General features: G+C 47.9%; 13 non-coding genes across 13 annotated transcripts; all 13 read left to right on the forward strand.

Moving 5' to 3' along the window:
• Positions 1–676: 676 nt before the first annotated feature.
• LOC142726748 (U2 spliceosomal RNA) lies at positions 677–867 on the forward strand. The gene has a single exon (XR_012877000.1). It is a non-coding gene; the product is annotated as a U2 spliceosomal RNA (small nuclear RNA).
• Positions 868–2,159: 1,292 nt separating this feature from the next.
• LOC142726646 (U2 spliceosomal RNA) lies at positions 2,160–2,350 on the forward strand. Its single transcript, XR_012876908.1, has one exon. It is a non-coding gene; the product is annotated as a U2 spliceosomal RNA (small nuclear RNA).
• Positions 2,351–3,634: 1,284 nt separating this feature from the next.
• Positions 3,635–3,825, forward strand: LOC142726647 (U2 spliceosomal RNA). Its single transcript, XR_012876909.1, has one exon. It is a non-coding gene; the product is annotated as a U2 spliceosomal RNA (small nuclear RNA).
• A 1,284-nt stretch (positions 3,826–5,109) lies between these two features.
• Positions 5,110–5,300, forward strand: LOC142726648 (U2 spliceosomal RNA). The gene has a single exon (XR_012876910.1). It is a non-coding gene; the product is annotated as a U2 spliceosomal RNA (small nuclear RNA).
• Positions 5,301–6,588: 1,288 nt separating this feature from the next.
• On the forward strand, positions 6,589–6,779 carry LOC142726649 (U2 spliceosomal RNA). Its single transcript, XR_012876911.1, has one exon. It is a non-coding gene; the product is annotated as a U2 spliceosomal RNA (small nuclear RNA).
• Positions 6,780–8,063: 1,284 nt separating this feature from the next.
• LOC142726650 (U2 spliceosomal RNA) lies at positions 8,064–8,254 on the forward strand. Its single transcript, XR_012876912.1, has one exon. It is a non-coding gene; the product is annotated as a U2 spliceosomal RNA (small nuclear RNA).
• Positions 8,255–9,538: 1,284 nt separating this feature from the next.
• On the forward strand, positions 9,539–9,729 carry LOC142726652 (U2 spliceosomal RNA). The gene has a single exon (XR_012876914.1). It is a non-coding gene; the product is annotated as a U2 spliceosomal RNA (small nuclear RNA).
• A 1,288-nt stretch (positions 9,730–11,017) lies between these two features.
• On the forward strand, positions 11,018–11,208 carry LOC142726653 (U2 spliceosomal RNA). The gene has a single exon (XR_012876915.1). It is a non-coding gene; the product is annotated as a U2 spliceosomal RNA (small nuclear RNA).
• A 1,288-nt stretch (positions 11,209–12,496) lies between these two features.
• Positions 12,497–12,687, forward strand: LOC142726654 (U2 spliceosomal RNA). Its single transcript, XR_012876916.1, has one exon. It is a non-coding gene; the product is annotated as a U2 spliceosomal RNA (small nuclear RNA).
• A 1,280-nt stretch (positions 12,688–13,967) lies between these two features.
• Positions 13,968–14,158, forward strand: LOC142726656 (U2 spliceosomal RNA). Its single transcript, XR_012876917.1, has one exon. It is a non-coding gene; the product is annotated as a U2 spliceosomal RNA (small nuclear RNA).
• A 1,296-nt stretch (positions 14,159–15,454) lies between these two features.
• LOC142726657 (U2 spliceosomal RNA) lies at positions 15,455–15,645 on the forward strand. Its single transcript, XR_012876918.1, has one exon. It is a non-coding gene; the product is annotated as a U2 spliceosomal RNA (small nuclear RNA).
• A 1,296-nt stretch (positions 15,646–16,941) lies between these two features.
• LOC142726695 (U2 spliceosomal RNA) lies at positions 16,942–17,132 on the forward strand. Its single transcript, XR_012876952.1, has one exon. It is a non-coding gene; the product is annotated as a U2 spliceosomal RNA (small nuclear RNA).
• A 1,292-nt stretch (positions 17,133–18,424) lies between these two features.
• LOC142726658 (U2 spliceosomal RNA) lies at positions 18,425–18,615 on the forward strand. Its single transcript, XR_012876919.1, has one exon. It is a non-coding gene; the product is annotated as a U2 spliceosomal RNA (small nuclear RNA).
• The last annotated feature ends 972 nt before the right edge of the window (positions 18,616–19,587 follow it).

Below are 19,587 nucleotides of genomic sequence, written 5' to 3' on the forward strand. Positions count from 1 at the left end.
GTAGGAGCAAGGAGAAGTTGTCTGTAAAGTTGGTGGATGCCTATTTTCCATTTTGCAGTCCCTTGTCTCCCTCTTGTGGCCTCCTGGAGGCAACTAGCTGTGCAAAAAAAAGACAGCCTGGCGGCCGGCTGTTGCAGTGTTGCCCTCTCAGGCAACACTGAGTGACTGACTGAGCCTCACCGTCTTATATAAAGTTCAGACGGAACTTTGCACGTGTCATAGTGGAGCCCTCAGGATTCCAGAGCCAGCTTTCTGACATCATAATGGGGCCTCAGAGATAAAAGCCTGGGCCCAGGCAGTGTTGGTCAGTGCTGCTCAGCAGGCAGCACTGGACTGGACTGGATTACAGCTGATACAAGGTGTGAAGGAACAAGGGGTGGCTGTGGGCATGCACTTGCTGCCGCTGCCAGTGTTTATCTGCATGGCAGCAGGGCATTTGGGCGTTGCCAGGAAGGCGTTTTTATGTAGATTCCTCCTCTTTCAGCACTGCATTGTGGTGCAAGCAAAAGAAGCAAATCCTGTCTGGCTTCCTCTCCGGCCTTTATTCACCTCCCGTGTAGCTGTGAGTGTGTGAGCCTGCAGGGCCCCATGGAATTGCCTAGAAGTAGGCTGAATCGCTGCAAGGGCTGAACAGCAGTATCGGGCAGGCTCGGGCAACGCGCGGCCCGTTCGGGTTATCGCTTCTCGGCCTTTTGGCTAAGATCAAGTGTAGTATCTGTTCTTATCAGTTTAATATCTGATACGTCCCCTATCTGGGGACCATATATTAAATGGATTTTTAGAACAGGGAGATGGAAATAGAGCTTGCTCTGTCCACTCCACGCATTGACCTGGTATTGCAGTATTTCCAGGACCGGTGCACCCTTTCCTTATGTGTTGACTAAAAGCAGATTCCAAAAGTGTTTTTTGTCTTTGCTATTGTTTCTGTCTTTCTGAAGGGATCTCCCCTTTTAATCCCATTATTTCAACACCTGTTGGACAATGCATGAGTGATAATGAGCTCATTGATTAAATGCAATTAATGAATAGATTGCCACCTCTTGTTGTGTGTCGTCTGTGTTTCTGTGTTTCCGGCATTTCACATTGGAACACCTCATTCACCTTCCTTGTCTTCTCTCCGCCCTCCCTTTTAGGTAAGTTAAAGAGCTGCACCTGAGCCAGCCACTGATTGATTGATTGATTGATTGATTGATTGATTGATTGATTGATTGATTGATTGATGCAGCACAACAGTCAAATAGTGGAGTGGAGTAGGGGAACAGCAAACAGCCAATAAAGCAGCCCGCCCGCTCGCCTGCCCGCCACAATGGACCTACCTGTGTACACTAGATGGATGTGATGGAATGTACTGTCGTCCCTACATTTCAAGAAGAAGTAAGAATTGCAGTTGCAACAAAGCCTTGCTTGCCTACAAAGAGAGCAGCAATTTGGATTTGTTACTATGTTACCTAGAAGAATAACAAACTGTGCAAGGATGGAGGTTGTAGGAGCAAGGAGAAGTTGTCTGTAAAGTTGGTGGATGCCTATTTTCCATTTTGCAGTCCCTTGTCTCCCTCTTGTGGCCTCCTGGAGGCAACTAGCTGTGCAAAAAAAAGACAGCCTGGCGGCCGGCTGTTGCAGTGTTGCCCTCTCAGGCAACACTGAGTGACTGACTGAGCCTCACCGTCTTATATAAAGTTCAGACGGAACTTTGCACGTGTCATAGTGGAGCCCTCAGGATTCCAGAGCCAGCTTTCTGACATCATAATGGGGCCTCAGAGATAAAAGCCTGGGCCCAGGCAGTGTTGGTCAGTGCTGCTCAGCAGGCAGCACTGGACTGGACTGGATTACAGCTGATACAAGGTGTGAAGGAACAAGGGGTGGCTGTGGGCATGCACTTGCTGCCGCTGCCAGTGTTTATCTGCATGGCAGCAGGGCATTTGGGCGTTGCCAGGAAGGCGTTTTTATGTAGATTCCTCCTCTTTCAGCACTGCATTGTGGTGCAAGCAAAAGAAGCAAATCCTGTCTGGCTTCCTCTCCGGCCTTTATTCACCTCCCGTGTAGCTGTGAGTGTGTGAGCCTGCAGGGCCCCATGGAATTGCCTAGAAGTAGGCTGAATCGCTGCAAGGGCTGAACAGCAGTATCGGGCAGGCTCGGGCAACGCGCGGCCCGTTCGGGTTATCGCTTCTCGGCCTTTTGGCTAAGATCAAGTGTAGTATCTGTTCTTATCAGTTTAATATCTGATACGTCCCCTATCTGGGGACCATATATTAAATGGATTTTTAGAACAGGGAGATGGAAATAGAGCTTGCTCTGTCCACTCCACGCATTGACCTGGTATTGCAGTATTTCCAGGACCGGTGCACCCTTTCCTTATGTGTTGACTAAAAGCAGATTCCAAAAGTGTTTTTTGTCTTTGCTATTGTTTCTGTCTTTCTGAAGGGATCTCCCCTTTTAATCCCATTATTTCAACACCTGTTGGACAATGCATGAGTGATAATGAGCTCATTGATTAAATGCAATTAATGAATAGATTGCCACCTCTTGTTGTGTGTCGTCTGTGTTTCTGTGTTTCCGGCATTTCACATTGGAACACCTCATTCACCTTCCTTGTCTTCTCTCCGCCCTCCCTTTTAGGTAAGTTAAAGAGCTGCACCTGAGCCAGCCACTGATTGATTGATTGATTGATTGATTGATTGATTGATTGATTGATTGATGCAGCACAACAGTCAAATAGTGGAGTGGAGTAGGGGAACAGCAAACAGCCAATAAAGCAGCCCGCCCGCTCGCCTGCCCGCCACAATGGACCTACCTGTGTACACTAGATGGATGTGATGGAATGTACTGTCGTCCCTACATTTCAAGAAGAAGTAAGAATTGCAGTTGCAACAAAGCCTTGCTTGCCTACAAAGAGAGCAGCAATTTGGATTTGTTACTATGTTACCTAGAAGAATAACAAACTGTGCAAGGATGGAGGTTGTAGGAGCAAGGAGAAGTTGTCTGTAAAGTTGGTGGATGCCTATTTTCCATTTTGCAGTCCCTTGTCTCCCTCTTGTGGCCTCCTGGAGGCAACTAGCTGTGCAAAAAAAAGACAGCCTGGCGGCCGGCTGTTGCAGTGTTGCCCTCTCAGGCAACACTGAGTGACTGACTGAGCCTCACCGTCTTATATAAAGTTCAGACGGAACTTTGCACGTGTCATAGTGGAGCCCTCAGGATTCCAGAGCCAGCTTTCTGACATCATAATGGGGCCTCAGAGATAAAAGCCTGGGCCCAGGCAGTGTTGGTCAGTGCTGCTCAGCAGGCAGCACTGGACTGGACTGGATTACAGCTGATACAAGGTGTGAAGGAACAAGGGGTGGCTGTGGGCATGCACTTGCTGCCGCTGCCAGTGTTTATCTGCATGGCAGCAGGGCATTTGGGCGTTGCCAGGAAGGCGTTTTTATGTAGATTCCTCCTCTTTCAGCACTGCATTGTGGTGCAAGCAAAAGAAGCAAATCCTGTCTGGCTTCCTCTCCGGCCTTTATTCACCTCCCGTGTAGCTGTGAGTGTGTGAGCCTGCAGGGCCCCATGGAATTGCCTAGAAGTAGGCTGAATCGCTGCAAGGGCTGAACAGCAGTATCGGGCAGGCTCGGGCAACGCGCGGCCCGTTCGGGTTATCGCTTCTCGGCCTTTTGGCTAAGATCAAGTGTAGTATCTGTTCTTATCAGTTTAATATCTGATACGTCCCCTATCTGGGGACCATATATTAAATGGATTTTTAGAACAGGGAGATGGAAATAGAGCTTGCTCTGTCCACTCCACGCATTGACCTGGTATTGCAGTATTTCCAGGACCGGTGCACCCTTTCCTTATGTGTTGACTAAAAGCAGATTCCAAAAGTGTTTTTTGTCTTTGCTATTGTTTCTGTCTTTCTGAAGGGATCTCCCCTTTTAATCCCATTATTTCAACACCTGTTGGACAATGCATGAGTGATAATGAGCTCATTGATTAAATGCAATTAATGAATAGATTGCCACCTCTTGTTGTGTGTCGTCTGTGTTTCTGTGTTTCCGGCATTTCACATTGGAACACCTCATTCACCTTCCTTGTCTTCTCTCCGCCCTCCCTTTTAGGTAAGTTAAAGAGCTGCACCTGAGCCAGCCACTGATTGATTGATTGATTGATTGATTGATTGATTGATTGATTGATTGATGCAGCACAACAGTCAAATAGTGGAGTGGAGTAGGGGAACAGCAAACAGCCAATAAAGCAGCCCGCCCGCTCGCCTGCCCGCCACAATGGACCTACCTGTGTACACTAGATGGATGTGATGGAATGTACTGTCGTCCCTACATTTCAAGAAGAAGTAAGAATTGCAGTTGCAACAAAGCCTTGCTTGCCTACAAAGAGAGCAGCAATTTGGATTTGTTACTATGTTACCTAGAAGAATAACAAACTGTGCAAGGATGGAGGTTGTAGGAGCAAGGAGAAGTTGGCTGTAAAGTTGGTGGATGCCTATTTTCCATTTTGCAGTCCCTTGTCTCCCTCTTGTGGCCTCCTGGAGGCAACTAGCTGTGCAAAAAAAAGACAGCCTGGCGGCCGGCTGTTGCAGTGTTGCCCTCTCAGGCAACACTGAGTGACTGACTGAGCCTCACCGTCTTATATAAAGTTCAGACGGAACTTTGCACGTGTCATAGTGGAGCCCTCAGGATTCCAGAGCCAGCTTTCTGACATCATAATGGGGCCTCAGAGATAAAAGCCTGGGCCCAGGCAGTGTTGGTCAGTGCTGCTCAGCAGGCAGCACTGGACTGGACTGGATTACAGCTGATACAAGGTGTGAAGGAACAAGGGGTGGCTGTGGGCATGCACTTGCTGCCGCTGCCAGTGTTTATCTGCATGGCAGCAGGGCATTTGGGCGTTGCCAGGAAGGCGTTTTTATGTAGATTCCTCCTCTTTCAGCACTGCATTGTGGTGCAAGCAAAAGAAGCAAATCCTGTCTGGCTTCCTCTCCGGCCTTTATTCACCTCCCGTGTAGCTGTGAGTGTGTGAGCCTGCAGGGCCCCATGGAATTGCCTAGAAGTAGGCTGAATCGCTGCAAGGGCTGAACAGCAGTATCGGGCAGGCTCGGGCAACGCGCGGCCCGTTCGGGTTATCGCTTCTCGGCCTTTTGGCTAAGATCAAGTGTAGTATCTGTTCTTATCAGTTTAATATCTGATACGTCCCCTATCTGGGGACCATATATTAAATGGATTTTTAGAACAGGGAGATGGAAATAGAGCTTGCTCTGTCCACTCCACGCATTGACCTGGTATTGCAGTATTTCCAGGACCGGTGCACCCTTTCCTTATGTGTTGACTAAAAGCAGATTCCAAAAGTGTTTTTTGTCTTTGCTATTGTTTCTGTCTTTCTGAAGGGATCTCCCCTTTTAATCCCATTATTTCAACACCTGTTGGACAATGCATGAGTGATAATGAGCTCATTGATTAAATGCAATTAATGAATAGATTGCCACCTCTTGTTGTGTGTCGTCTGTGTTTCTGTGTTTCCGGCATTTCACATTGGAACACCTCATTCACCTTCCTTGTCTTCTCTCCGCCCTCCCTTTTAGGTAAGTTAAAGAGCTGCACCTGAGCCAGCCACTGATTGATTGATTGATTGATTGATTGATTGATTGATTGATTGATTGATTGATGCAGCACAACAGTCAAATAGTGGAGTGGAGTAGGGGAACAGCAAACAGCCAATAAAGCAGCCCGCCCGCTCGCCTGCCCGCCACAATGGACCTACCTGTGTACACTAGATGGATGTGATGGAATGTACTGTCGTCCCTACATTTCAAGAAGAAGTAAGAATTGCAGTTGCAACAAAGCCTTGCTTGCCTACAAAGAGAGCAGCAATTTGGATTTGTTACTATGTGACCTAGAAGAATAACAAACTGTGCAAGGATGGAGGTTGTAGGAGCAAGGAGAAGTTGTCTGTAAAGTTGGTGGATGCCTATTTTCCATTTTGCAGTCCCTTGTCTCCCTCTTGTGGCCTCCTGGAGGCAACTAGCTGTGCAAAAAAAAGACAGCCTGGCGGCCGGCTGTTGCAGTGTTGCCCTCTCAGGCAACACTGAGTGACTGACTGAGCCTCACCGTCTTATATAAAGTTCAGACGGAACTTTGCACGTGTCATAGTGGAGCCCTCAGGATTCCAGAGCCAGCTTTCTGACATCATAATGGGGCCTCAGAGATAAAAGCCTGGGCCCAGGCAGTGTTGGTCAGTGCTGCTCAGCAGGCAGCACTGGACTGGACTGGATTACAGCTGATACAAGGTGTGAAGGAACAAGGGGTGGCTGTGGGCATGCACTTGCTGCCGCTGCCAGTGTTTATCTGCATGGCAGCAGGACATTTGGGCGTTGCCAGGAAGGCGTTTTTATGTAGATTCCTCCTCTTTCAGCACTGCATTGTGGTGCAAGCAAAAGAAGCAAATCCTGTCTGGCTTCCTCTCCGGCCTTTATTCACCTCCCGTGTAGCTGTGAGTGTGTGAGCCTGCAGGGCCCCATGGAATTGCCTAGAAGTAGGCTGAATCGCTGCAAGGGCTGAACAGCAGTATCGGGCAGGCTCGGGCAACGCGCGGCCCGTTCGGGTTATCGCTTCTCGGCCTTTTGGCTAAGATCAAGTGTAGTATCTGTTCTTATCAGTTTAATATCTGATACGTCCCCTATCTGGGGACCATATATTAAATGGATTTTTAGAACAGGGAGATGGAAATAGAGCTTGCTCTGTCCACTCCACGCATTGACCTGGTATTGCAGTATTTCCAGGACCGGTGCACCCTTTCCTTATGTGTTGACTAAAAGCAGATTCCAAAAGTGTTTTTTGTCTTTGCTATTGTTTCTGTCTTTCTGAAGGGATCTCCCCTTTTAATCCCATTATTTCAACACCTGTTGGACAATGCATGAGTGATAATGAGCTCATTGATTAAATGCAATTAATGAATAGATTGCCACCTCTTGTTGTGTGTCGTCTGTGTTTCTGTGTTTCCGGCATTTCACATTGGAACACCTCATTCACCTTCCTTGTCTTCTCTCCGCCCTCCCTTTTAGGTAAGTTAAAGAGCTGCACCTGAGCCAGCCACTGATTGATTGATTGATTGATTGATTGATTGATTGATTGATTGATTGATGCAGCACAACAGTCAAATAGTGGAGTGGAGTAGGGGAACAGCAAACAGCCAATAAAGCAGCCCGCCCGCTCGCCTGCCCGCCACAATGGACCTACCTGTGTACACTAGATGGATGTGATGGAATGTACTGTCGTCCCTACATTTCAAGAAGAAGTAAGAATTGCAGTTGCAACAAAGCCTTGCTTGCCTACAAAGAGAGCAGCAATTTGGATTTGTTACTATGTTACCTAGAAGAATAACAAACTGTGCAAGGATGGAGGTTGTAGGAGCAAGGAGAAGTTGTCTGTAAAGTTGGTGGATGCCTATTTTCCATTTTGCAGTCCCTTGTCTCCCTCTTGTGGCCTCCTGGAGGCAACTAGCTGTGCAAAAAAAAGACAGCCTGGCGGCCGGCTGTTGCAGTGTTGCCCTCTCAGGCAACACTGAGTGACTGACTGAGCCTCACCGTCTTATATAAAGTTCAGACGGAACTTTGCACGTGTCATAGTGGAGCCCTCAGGATTCCAGAGCCAGCTTTCTGACATCATAATGGGGCCTCAGAGATAAAAGCCTGGGCCCAGGCAGTGTTGGTCAGTGCTGCTCAGCAGGCAGCACTGGACTGGACTGGATTACAGCTGATACAAGGTGTGAAGGAACAAGGGGTGGCTGTGGGCATGCACTTGCTGCCGCTGCCAGTGTTTATCTGCATGGCAGCAGGGCATTTGGGCGTTGCCAGGAAGGCGTTTTTATGTAGATTCCTCCTCTTTCAGCACTGCATTGTGGTGCAAGCAAAAGAAGCAAATCCTGTCTGGCTTCCTCTCCGGCCTTTATTCACCTCCCGTGTAGCTGTGAGTGTGTGAGCCTGCAGGGCCCCATGGAATTGCCTAGAAGTAGGCTGAATCGCTGCAAGGGCTGAACAGCAGTATCGGGCAGGCTCGGGCAACGCGCGGCCCGTTCGGGTTATCGCTTCTCGGCCTTTTGGCTAAGATCAAGTGTAGTATCTGTTCTTATCAGTTTAATATCTGATACGTCCCCTATCTGGGGACCATATATTAAATGGATTTTTAGAACAGGGAGATGGAAATAGAGCTTGCTCTGTCCACTCCACGCATTGACCTGGTATTGCAGTATTTCCAGGACCGGTGCACCCTTTCCTTATGTGTTGACTAAAAGCAGATTCCAAAAGTGTTTTTTGTCTTTGCTATTGTTTCTGTCTTTCTGAAGGGATCTCCCCTTTTAATCCCATTATTTCAACACCTGTTGGACAATGCATGAGTGATAATGAGCTCATTGATTAAATGCAATTAATGAATAGATTGCCACCTCTTGTTGTGTGTCGTCTGTGTTTCTGTGTTTCCGGCATTTCACATTGGAACACCTCATTCACCTTCCTTGTCTTCTCTCCGCCCTCCCTTTTAGGTAAGTTAAAGAGCTGCACCTGAGCCAGCCACTGATTGATTGATTGATTGATTGATTGATTGATTGATTGATTGATTGATTGATGCAGCACAACAGTCAAATAGTGGAGTGGAGTAGGGGAACAGCAAACAGCCAATAAAGCAGCCCGCCCGCTCGCCTGCCCGCCACAATGGACCTACCTGTGTACACTAGATGTGATGGAATGTACTGTCGTCCCTACATTTCAAGAAGAAGTAAGAATTGCAGTTGCAACAAAGCCTTGCTTGCCTACAAAGAGAGCAGCAATTTGGATTTGTTACTATGTTACCTAGAAGAATAACAAACTGTGCAAGGATGGAGGTTGTAGGAGCAAGGAGAAGTTGTCTGTAAAGTTGGTGGATGCCTATTTTCCATTTTGCAGTCCCTTGTCTCCCTCTTGTGGCCTCCTGGAGGCAACTAGCTGTGCAAAAAAAAGACAGCCTGGCGGCCGGCTGTTGCAGTGTTGCCCTCTCAGGCAACACTGAGTGACTGACTGAGCCTCACCGTCTTATATAAAGTTCAGACGGAACTTTGCACGTGTCATAGTGGAGCCCTCAGGATTCCAGAGCCAGCTTTCTGACATCATAATGGGGCCTCAGAGATAAAAGCCTGGGCCCAGGCAGTGTTGGTCAGTGCTGCTCAGCAGGCAGCACTGGACTGGACTGGATTACAGCTGATACAAGGTGTGAAGGAACAAGGGGTGGCTGTGGGCATGCACTTGCTGCCGCTGCCAGTGTTTATCTGCATGGCAGCAGGGCATTTGGGCGTTGCCAGGAAGGCGTTTTTATGTAGATTCCTCCTCTTTCAGCACTGCATTGTGGTGCAAGCAAAAGAAGCAAATCCTGTCTGGCTTCCTCTCCGGCCTTTATTCACCTCCCGTGTAGCTGTGAGTGTGTGAGCCTGCAGGGCCCCATGGAATTGCCTAGAAGTAGGCTGAATCGCTGCAAGGGCTGAACAGCAGTATCGGGCAGGCTCGGGCAACGCGCGGCCCGTTCGGGTTATCGCTTCTCGGCCTTTTGGCTAAGATCAAGTGTAGTATCTGTTCTTATCAGTTTAATATCTGATACGTCCCCTATCTGGGGACCATATATTAAATGGATTTTTAGAACAGGGAGATGGAAATAGAGCTTGCTCTGTCCACTCCACGCATTGACCTGGTATTGCAGTATTTCCAGGACCGGTGCACCCTTTCCTTATGTGTTGACTAAAAGCAGATTCCAAAAGTGTTTTTTGTCTTTGCTATTGTTTCTGTCTTTCTGAAGGGATCTCCCCTTTTAATCCCATTATTTCAACACCTGTTGGACAATGCATGAGTGATAATGAGCTCATTGATTAAATGCAATTAATGAATAGATTGCCACCTCTTGTTGTGTGTCGTCTGTGTTTCTGTGTTTCCGGCATTTCACATTGGAACACCTCATTCACCTTCCTTGTCTTCTCTCCGCCCTCCCTTTTAGGTAAGTTAAAGAGCTGCACCTGAGCCAGCCACTGATTGATTGATTGATTGATTGATTGATTGATTGATTGATTGATTGATTGATGCAGCACAACAGTCAAATAGTGGAGTGGAGTAGGGGAACAGCAAACAGCCAATAAAGCAGCCCGCCCGCTCGCCTGCCCGCCACAATGGACCTACCTGTGTACACTAGATGGATGTGATGGAATGTACTGTCGTCCCTACATTTCAAGAAGAAGTAAGAATTGCAGTTGCAACAAAGCCTTGCTTGCCTACAAAGAGAGCAGCAATTTGGATTTGTTACTATGTTACCTAGAAGAATAACAAACTGTGCAAGGATGGAGGTTGTAGGAGCAAGGAGAAGTTGTCTGTAAAGTTGGTGGATGCCTATTTTCCATTTTGCAGTCCCTTGTCTCCCTCTTGTGGCCTCCTGGAGGCAACTAGCTGTGCAAAAAAAAGACAGCCTGGCGGCCGGCTGTTGCAGTGTTGCCCTCTCAGGCAACACTGAGTGACTGACTGAGCCTCACCGTCTTATATAAAGTTCAGACGGAACTTTGCACGTGTCATAGTGGAGCCCTCAGGATTCCAGAGCCAGCTTTCTGACATCATAATGGGGCCTCAGAGATAAAAGCCTGGGCCCAGGCAGTGTTGGTCAGTGCTGCTCAGCAGGCAGCACTGGACTGGACTGGATTACAGCTGATACAAGGTGTGAAGGAACAAGGGGTGGCTGTGGGCATGCACTTGCTGCCGCTGCCAGTGTTTATCTGCATGGCAGCAGGGCATTTGGGCGTTGCCAGGAAGGCGTTTTTATGTAGATTCCTCCTCTTTCAGCACTGCATTGTGGTGCAAGCAAAAGAAGCAAATCCTGTCTGGCTTCCTCTCCGGCCTTTATTCACCTCCCGTGTAGCTGTGAGTGTGTGAGCCTGCAGGGCCCCATGGAATTGCCTAGAAGTAGGCTGAATCGCTGCAAGGGCTGAACAGCAGTATCGGGCAGGCTCGGGCAACGCGCGGCCCGTTCGGGTTATCGCTTCTCGGCCTTTTGGCTAAGATCAAGTGTAGTATCTGTTCTTATCAGTTTAATATCTGATACGTCCCCTATCTGGGGACCATATATTAAATGGATTTTTAGAACAGGGAGATGGAAATAGAGCTTGCTCTGTCCACTCCACGCATTGACCTGGTATTGCAGTATTTCCAGGACCGGTGCACCCTTTCCTTATGTGTTGACTAAAAGCAGATTCCAAAAGTGTTTTTTGTCTTTGCTATTGTTTCTGTCTTTCTGAAGGGATCTCCCCTTTTAATCCCATTATTTCAACACCTGTTGGACAATGCATGAGTGATAATGAGCTCATTGATTAAATGCAATTAATGAATAGATTGCCACCTCTTGTTGTGTGTCGTCTGTGTTTCTGTGTTTCCGGCATTTCACATTGGAACACCTCATTCACCTTCCTTGTCTTCTCTCCGCCCTCCCTTTTAGGTAAGTTAAAGAGCTGCACCTGAGCCAGCCACTGATTGATTGATTGATTGATTGATTGATTGATTGATTGATTGATTGATTGATGCAGCACAACAGTCAAATAGTGGAGTGGAGTAGGGGAACAGCAAACAGCCAATAAAGCAGCCCGCCCGCTCGCCTGCCCGCCACAATGGACCTACCTGTGTACACTAGATGGATGTGATGGAATGTACTGTCGTCCCTACATTTCAAGAAGAAGTAAGAATTGCAGTTGCAACAAAGCCTTGCTTGCCTACAAAGAGAGCAGCAATTTGGATTTGTTACTATGTGACCTAGAAGAATAACAAACTGTGCAAGGTTGGAGGTTGTAGGAGCAAGGAGAAGTTGTCTGTAAAGTTGGTGGATGCCTATTTTCCATTTTGCAGTCCCTTGTCTCCCTCTTGTGGCCTCCTGGAGGCAACTAGCTGTGCAAAAAAAAGACAGCCTGGCGGCCGGCTGTTGCAGTGTTGCCCTCTCAGGCAACACTGAGTGACTGACTGAGCCTCACCGTCTTATATAAAGTTCAGACGGAACTTTGCACGTGTCATAGTGGAGCCCTCAGGATTCCAGAGCCAGCTTTCTGACATCATAATGGGGCCTCAGAGATAAAAGCCTGGGCCCAGGCAGTGTTGGTCAGTGCTGCTCAGCAGGCAGCACTGGACTGGACTGGATTACAGCTGATACAAGGTGTGAAGGAACAAGGGGTGGCTGTGGGCATGCACTTGCTGCCGCTGCCAGTGTTTATCTGCATGGCAGCAGGACATTTGGGCGTTGCCAGGAAGGCGTTTTTATGTAGATTCCTCCTCTTTCAGCACTGCATTGTGGTGCAAGCAAAAGAAGCAAATCCTGTCTGGCTTCCTCTCCGGCCTTTATTCACCTCCCGTGTAGCTGTGAGTGTGTGAGCCTGCAGGGCCCCATGGAATTGCCTAGAAGTAGGCTGAATCGCTGCAAGGGCTGAACAGCAGTATCGGGCAGGCTCGGGCAACGCGCGGCCCGTTCGGGTTATCGCTTCTCGGCCTTTTGGCTAAGATCAAGTGTAGTATCTGTTCTTATCAGTTTAATATCTGATACGTCCCCTATCTGGGGACCATATATTAAATGGATTTTTAGAACAGGGAGATGGAAATAGAGCTTGCTCTGTCCACTCCACGCATTGACCTGGTATTGCAGTATTTCCAGGACCGGTGCACCCTTTCCTTATGTGTTGACTAAAAGCAGATTCCAAAAGTGTTTTTTGTCTTTGCTATTGTTTCTGTCTTTCTGAAGGGATCTCCCCTTTTAATCCCATTATTTCAACACCTGTTGGACAATGCATGAGTGATAATGAGCTCATTGATTAAATGCAATTAATGAATAGATTGCCACCTCTTGTTGTGTGTCGTCTGTGTTTCTGTGTTTCCGGCATTTCACATTGGAACACCTCATTCACCTTCCTTGTCTTCTCTCCGCCCTCCCTTTTAGGTAAGTTAAAGAGCTGCACCTGAGCCAGCCACTGATTGATTGATTGATTGATTGATTGATTGATTGATTGATTGATGCAGCACAACAGTCAAATAGTGGAGTGGAGTAGGGGAACAGCAAACAGCCAATAAAGCAGCCCGCCCGCTCGCCTGCCCGCCACAATGGACCTACCTGTGTACACTAGATGGATGTGATGGAATGTACTGTCGTCCCTACATTTCAAGAAGAAGTAAGAATTGCAGTTGCAACAAAGCCTTGCTTGCCTACAAAGAGAGCAGCAATTTGGATTTGTTACTATGTTACCTAGAAGAATAACAAACTGTGCAAGGATGGAGGTTGTAGGAGCAAGGAGAAGTTGTCTGTAAAGTTGGTGGATGCCTATTTTCCATTTTGCAGTCCCTTGTCTCCCTCTTGTGGCCTCCTGGAGGCAACTAGCTGTGCAAAAAAAAGACAGCCTGGCGGCCGGCTGTTGCAGTGTTGCCCTCTCAGGCAACACTGAGTGACTGACTGAGCCTCACCGTCTTATATAAAGTTCAGACGGAACTTTGCACGTGTCATAGTGGAGCCCTCAGGATTCCAGAGCCAGCTTTCTGACATCATAATGGGGCCTCAGAGATAAAAGCCTGGGCCCAGGCAGTGTTGGTCAGTGCTGCTCAGCAGGCAGCACTGGACTGGACTGGATTACAGCTGATACAAGGTGTGAAGGAACAAGGGGTGGCTGTGGGCATGCACTTGCTGCCGCTGCCAGTGTTTATCTGCATGGCAGCAGGGCATTTGGGCGTTGCCAGGAAGGCGTTTTTATGTAGATTCCTCCTCTTTCAGCACTGCATTGTGGTGCAAGCAAAAGAAGCAAATCCTGTCTGGCTTCCTCTCCGGCCTTTATTCACCTCCCGTGTAGCTGTGAGTGTGTGAGCCTGCAGGGCCCCATGGAATTGCCTAGAAGTAGGCTGAATCGCTGCAAGGGCTGAACAGCAGTATCGGGCAGGCTCGGGCAACGCGCGGCCCGTTCGGGTTATCGCTTCTCGGCCTTTTGGCTAAGATCAAGTGTAGTATCTGTTCTTATCAGTTTAATATCTGATACGTCCCCTATCTGGGGACCATATATTAAATGGATTTTTAGAACAGGGAGATGGAAATAGAGCTTGCTCTGTCCACTCCACGCATTGACCTGGTATTGCAGTATTTCCAGGACCGGTGCACCCTTTCCTTATGTGTTGACTAAAAGCAGATTCCAAAAGTGTTTTTTGTCTTTGCTATTGTTTCTGTCTTTCTGAAGGGATCTCCCCTTTTAATCCCATTATTTCAACACCTGTTGGACAATGCATGAGTGATAATGAGCTCATTGATTAAATGCAATTAATGAATAGATTGCCACCTCTTGTTGTGTGTCGTCTGTGTTTCTGTGTTTCCGGCATTTCACATTGGAACACCTCATTCACCTTCCTTGTCTTCTCTCCGCCCTCCCTTTTAGGTAAGTTAAAGAGCTGCACCTGAGCCAGCCACTGATTGATTGATTGATTGATTGATTGATTGATTGATTGATTGATTGATTGATTGATTGATGCAGCACAACAGTCAAATAGTGGAGTGGAGTAGGGGAACAGCAAACAGCCAATAAAGCAGCCCGCCCGCTCGCCTGCCCGCCACAATGGACCTACCTGTGTACACTAGATGGATGTGATGGAATGTACTGTCGTCCCTACATTTCAAGAAGAAGTAAGAATTGCAGTTGCAACAAAGCCTTGCTTGCCTACAAAGAGAGCAGCAATTTGGATTTGTTACTATGTTACCTAGAAGAATAACAAACTGTGCAAGGATGGAGGTTGTAGGAGCAAGGAGAAGTTGTCTGTAAAGTTGGTGGATGCCTATTTTCCATTTTGCAGTCCCTTGTCTCCCTCTTGTGGCCTCCTGGAGGCAACTAGCTGTGCAAAAAAAAGACAGCCTGGCGGCCGGCTGTTGCAGTGTTGCCCTCTCAGGCAACACTGAGTGACTGACTGAGCCTCACCGTCTTATATAAAGTTCAGACGGAACTTTGCACGTGTCATAGTGGAGCCCTCAGGATTCCAGAGCCAGCTTTCTGACATCATAATGGGGCCTCAGAGATAAAAGCCTGGGCCCAGGCAGTGTTGGTCAGTGCTGCTCAGCAGGCAGCACTGGACTGGACTGGATTACAGCTGATACAAGGTGTGAAGGAACAAGGGGTGGCTGTGGGCATGCACTTGCTGCCGCTGCCAGTGTTTATCTGCATGGCAGCAGGGCATTTGGGCGTTGCCAGGAAGGCGTTTTTATGTAGATTCCTCCTCTTTCAGCACTGCATTGTGGTGCAAGCAAAAGAAGCAAATCCTGTCTGGCTTCCTCTCCGGCCTTTATTCACCTCCCGTGTAGCTGTGAGTGTGTGAGCCTGCAGGGCCCCATGGAATTGCCTAGAAGTAGGCTGAATCGCTGCAAGGGCTGAACAGCAGTATCGGGCAGGCTCGGGCAACGCGCGGCCCGTTCGGGTTATCGCTTCTCGGCCTTTTGGCTAAGATCAAGTGTAGTATCTGTTCTTATCAGTTTAATATCTGATACGTCCCCTATCTGGGGACCATATATTAAATGGATTTTTAGAACAGGGAGATGGAAATAGAGCTTGCTCTGTCCACTCCACGCATTGACCTGGTATTGCAGTATTTCCAGGACCGGTGCACCCTTTCCTTATGTGTTGACTAAAAGCAGATTCCAAAAGTGTTTTTTGTCTTTGCTATTGTTTCTGTCTTTCTGAAGGGATCTCCCCTTTTAATCCCATTATTTCAACACCTGTTGGACAATGCATGAGTGATAATGAGCTCATTGATTAAATGCAATTAATGAATAGATTGCCACCTCTTGTTGTGTGTCGTCTGTGTTTCTGTGTTTCCGGCATTTCACATTGGAACACCTCATTCACCTTCCTTGTCTTCTCTCCGCCCTCCCTTTTAGGTAAGTTAAAGAGCTGCACCTGAGCCAGCCACTGATTGATTGATTGATTGATTGATTGATTGATTGATTGATTGATTGATTGATTGATTGATGCAGCACAACAGTCAAATAGTGGAGTGGAGTAGGGGAACAGCAAACAGCCAATAAAGCAGCCCGCCCGCTCGCCTGCCCGCCACAATGGACCTACCTGTGTACACTAGATGGATGTGATGGAATGTACTGTCGTCCCTACATTTCAAGAAGAAGTAAGAATTGCAGTTGCAACAAAGCCTTGCTTGCCTACAAAGAGAGCAGCAATTTGGATTTGTTACTATGTTACCTAGAAGAATAACAAACTGTGCAAGGATGGAGGTTGTAGGAGCAAGGAGAAGTTGTCTGTAAAGTTGGTGGATGCCTATTTTCCATTTTGCAGTCCCTTGTCTCCCTCTTGTGGCCTCCTGGAGGCAACTAGCTGTGCAAAAAAAAGACAGCCTGGCGGCCGGCTGTTGCAGTGTTGCCCTCTCAGGCAACACTGAGTGACTGACTGAGCCTCACCGTCTTATATAAAGTTCAGACGGAACTTTGCACGTGTCATAGTGGAGCCCTCAGGATTCCAGAGCCAGCTTTCTGACATCATAATGGGGCCTCAGAGATAAAAGCCTGGGCCCAGGCAGTGTTGGTCAGTGCTGCTCAGCAGGCAGCACTGGACTGGACTGGATTACAGCTGATACAAGGTGTGAAGGAACAAGGGGTGGCTGTGGGCATGCACTTGCTGCCGCTGCCAGTGTTTATCTGCATGGCAGCAGGGCATTTGGGCGTTGCCAGGAAGGCGTTTTTATGTAGATTCCTCCTTTTTCAGCACTGCATTGTGGTGCAAGCAAAAGAAGCAAATCCTGTCTGGCTTCCTCTCCGGCCTTTATTCACCTCCCGTGTAGCTGTGAGTGTGTGAGCCTGCAGGGCCCCATGGAATTGCCTAGAAGTAGGCTGAATCGCTGCAAGGGCTGAACAGCAGTATCGGGCAGGCTCGGGCAACGCGCGGCCCGTTCGGCTTATCGTTTCTCGGCCTTTTGGCTAAGATCAAGTGTAGTATCTGTTCTTATCAGTTTAATATCTGATACGTCCCCTATCTGGGGACCATATATTAAATGGATTTTTAGAACAGGGAGATGGAAATAGAGCTTGCTCTGTCCACTCCACGCATTGACCTGGTATTGCAGTATTTCCAGGACCGGTGCACCCTTTCCTTATGTGTTGACTAAAAGCAGATTCCAAAAGTGTTTTTTGTCTTTGCTATTGTTTCTGTCTTTCTGAAGGGATCTCCCCTTTTAATCCCATTATTTCAACACCTGTTGGACAATGCATGAGTGATAATGAGCTCATTGATTAAATGCAATTAATGAATAGATTGCCACCTCTTGTTGTGTGTCGTCTGTGTTTCTGTGTTTCCGGCATTTCACATTGGAACACCTCATTCACCTTCCTTGTCTTCTCTCCGCCCTCCCTTTTAGGTAAGTTAAAGAGCTGCACCTGAGCCAGCCACTGATTGATTGATTGATTGATTGATTGATTGATTGATTGATTGATTGATTGATTGATGCAGCACAACAGTCAAATAGTGGAGTGGAGTAGGGGAACAGCAAACAGCCAATAAAGCAGCCTGCCCGCTCGCCTGCCCGCCACAATGGACCTACCTGTGTACACTAGATGGATGTGATGGAATGTACTGTCGTCCCTACATTTCAAGAAGAAGTAAGAATTGCAGTTGCAACAAAGCCTTGCTTGCCTACAAAGAGAGCAGCAATTTGGATTTGTTACTATGTTACCTAGAAGAATAACAAACTGTGCAAGGATGGAGGTTGTAGGAGCAAGGAGAAGTTGTCTGTAAAGTTGGTGGATGCCTATTTTCCATTTTGCAGTCCCTTGTCTCCCTCTTGTGGCCTCCTGGAGGCAACTAGCTGTGCAAAAAAAAGACAGCCTGGCGGCCGGCTGTTGCAGTGTTGCCCTCTCAGGCAACACTGAGTGACTGACTGAGCCTCACCGTCTTATATAAAGTTCAGACGGAACTTTGCACGTGTCATAGTGGAGCCCTCAGGATTCCAGAGCCAGCTTTCTGACATCATAATGGGGCCTCAGAGATAAAAGCCTGGGCCCAGGCAGTGTTGGTCAGTGCTGCTCAGCAGGCAGCACTGGACTGGACTGGATTACAGCTGATACAAGGTGTGAAGGAACAAGGGGTGGCTGTGGGCATGCACTTGCTGCCGCTGCCAGTGTTTATCTGCATGGCAGCAGGGCATTTGGGCGTTGCCAGGAAGGCGTTTTTATGTAGATTCCTCCTCTTTCAGCACTGCATTGTGGTGCAAGCAAAAGAAGCAAATCCTGTCTGGCTTCCTCTCCGGCCTTTATTCACCTCCCGTGTAGCTGTGAGTGTGTGAGCCTGCAGGGCCCCATGGAATTGCCTAGAAGTAGGCTGAATCGCTGCAAGGGCTGAACAGCAGTATCGGGCAGGCTCGGGCAACGCGCGGCCCGTTCGGGTTATCGCTTCTCGGCCTTTTGGCTAAGATCAAGTGTAGTATCTGTTCTTATCAGTTTAATATCTGATACGTCCCCTATCTGGGGACCATATATTAAATGGATTTTTAGAACAGGGAGATGGAAATAGAGCTTGCTCTGTCCACTCCACGCATTGACCTGGTATTGCAGTATTTCCAGGACCGGTGCACCCTTTCCTTATGTGTTGACTAAAAGCAGATTCCAAGATTCCAAAAGTGTTTTTTGTCTTTGCTATTGTTTCTGTCTTTCTGAAGGGATCTCCCCTTTTAATCCCATTATTTCAACACCTGTTGGACAATGCATGAGTGATAATGAGCTCATTGATTAAATGCAATTAATGAATAGATTGCCACCTCTTGTTGTGTGTCGTCTGTGTTTCTGTGTTTCCGGCATTTCACATTGGAACACCTCATTCACCTTCCTTGTCTTCTCTCCGCCCTCCCTTTTAGGTAAGTTAAAGAGCTGCACCTGAGCCAGCCACTGATTGATTGATTGATTGATTGATTGATTGATTGATTGATTGATTGATTGATTGATGCAGCACAACAGTCAAATAGTGGAGTGGAGTAGGGGAACAGCAAACAGCCAATAAAGCAGCCCGCCCGCTCGCCTGCCCGCCACAATGGACCTACCTGTGTACACTAGATGGATGTGATGGAATGTACTGTCGTCCCTACATTTCAAGAAGAAGTAAGAATTGCAGTTGCAACAAAGCCTTGCTTGCCTACAAAGAGAGCAGCAATTTGGATTTGTTACTATGTTACCTAGAAGAATAACAAACTGTGCAAGGATGGAGGTTGTAGGAGCAAGGAGAAGTTGTCTGTAAAGTTGGTGGATGCCTATTTTCCATTTTGCAGTCCCTTGTCTCCCTCTTGTGGCCTCCTGGAGGCAACTAGCTGTGCAAAAAAAAGACAGCCTGGCGGCCGGCTGTTGCAGTGTTGCCCTCTCAGGCAACACTGAGTGACTGACTGAGCCTCACCGTCTTATATAAAGTTCAGACGGAACTTTGCACGTGTCATAGTGGAGCCCTCAGGATTCCAGAGCCAGCTTTCTGACATCATAATGGGGCCTCAGAGATAAAAGCCTGGGCCCAGGCAGTGTTGGTCAGTGCTGCTCAGCAGGCAGCACTGGACTGGACTGGATTACA

Source organism: Rhinoderma darwinii, unplaced genomic scaffold, assembly GCF_050947455.1.
Source record: "Rhinoderma darwinii isolate aRhiDar2 unplaced genomic scaffold, aRhiDar2.hap1 Scaffold_630, whole genome shotgun sequence".
In the NCBI taxonomy this organism is placed as follows: Eukaryota; Metazoa; Chordata; class Amphibia; order Anura; family Rhinodermatidae; genus Rhinoderma; species Rhinoderma darwinii.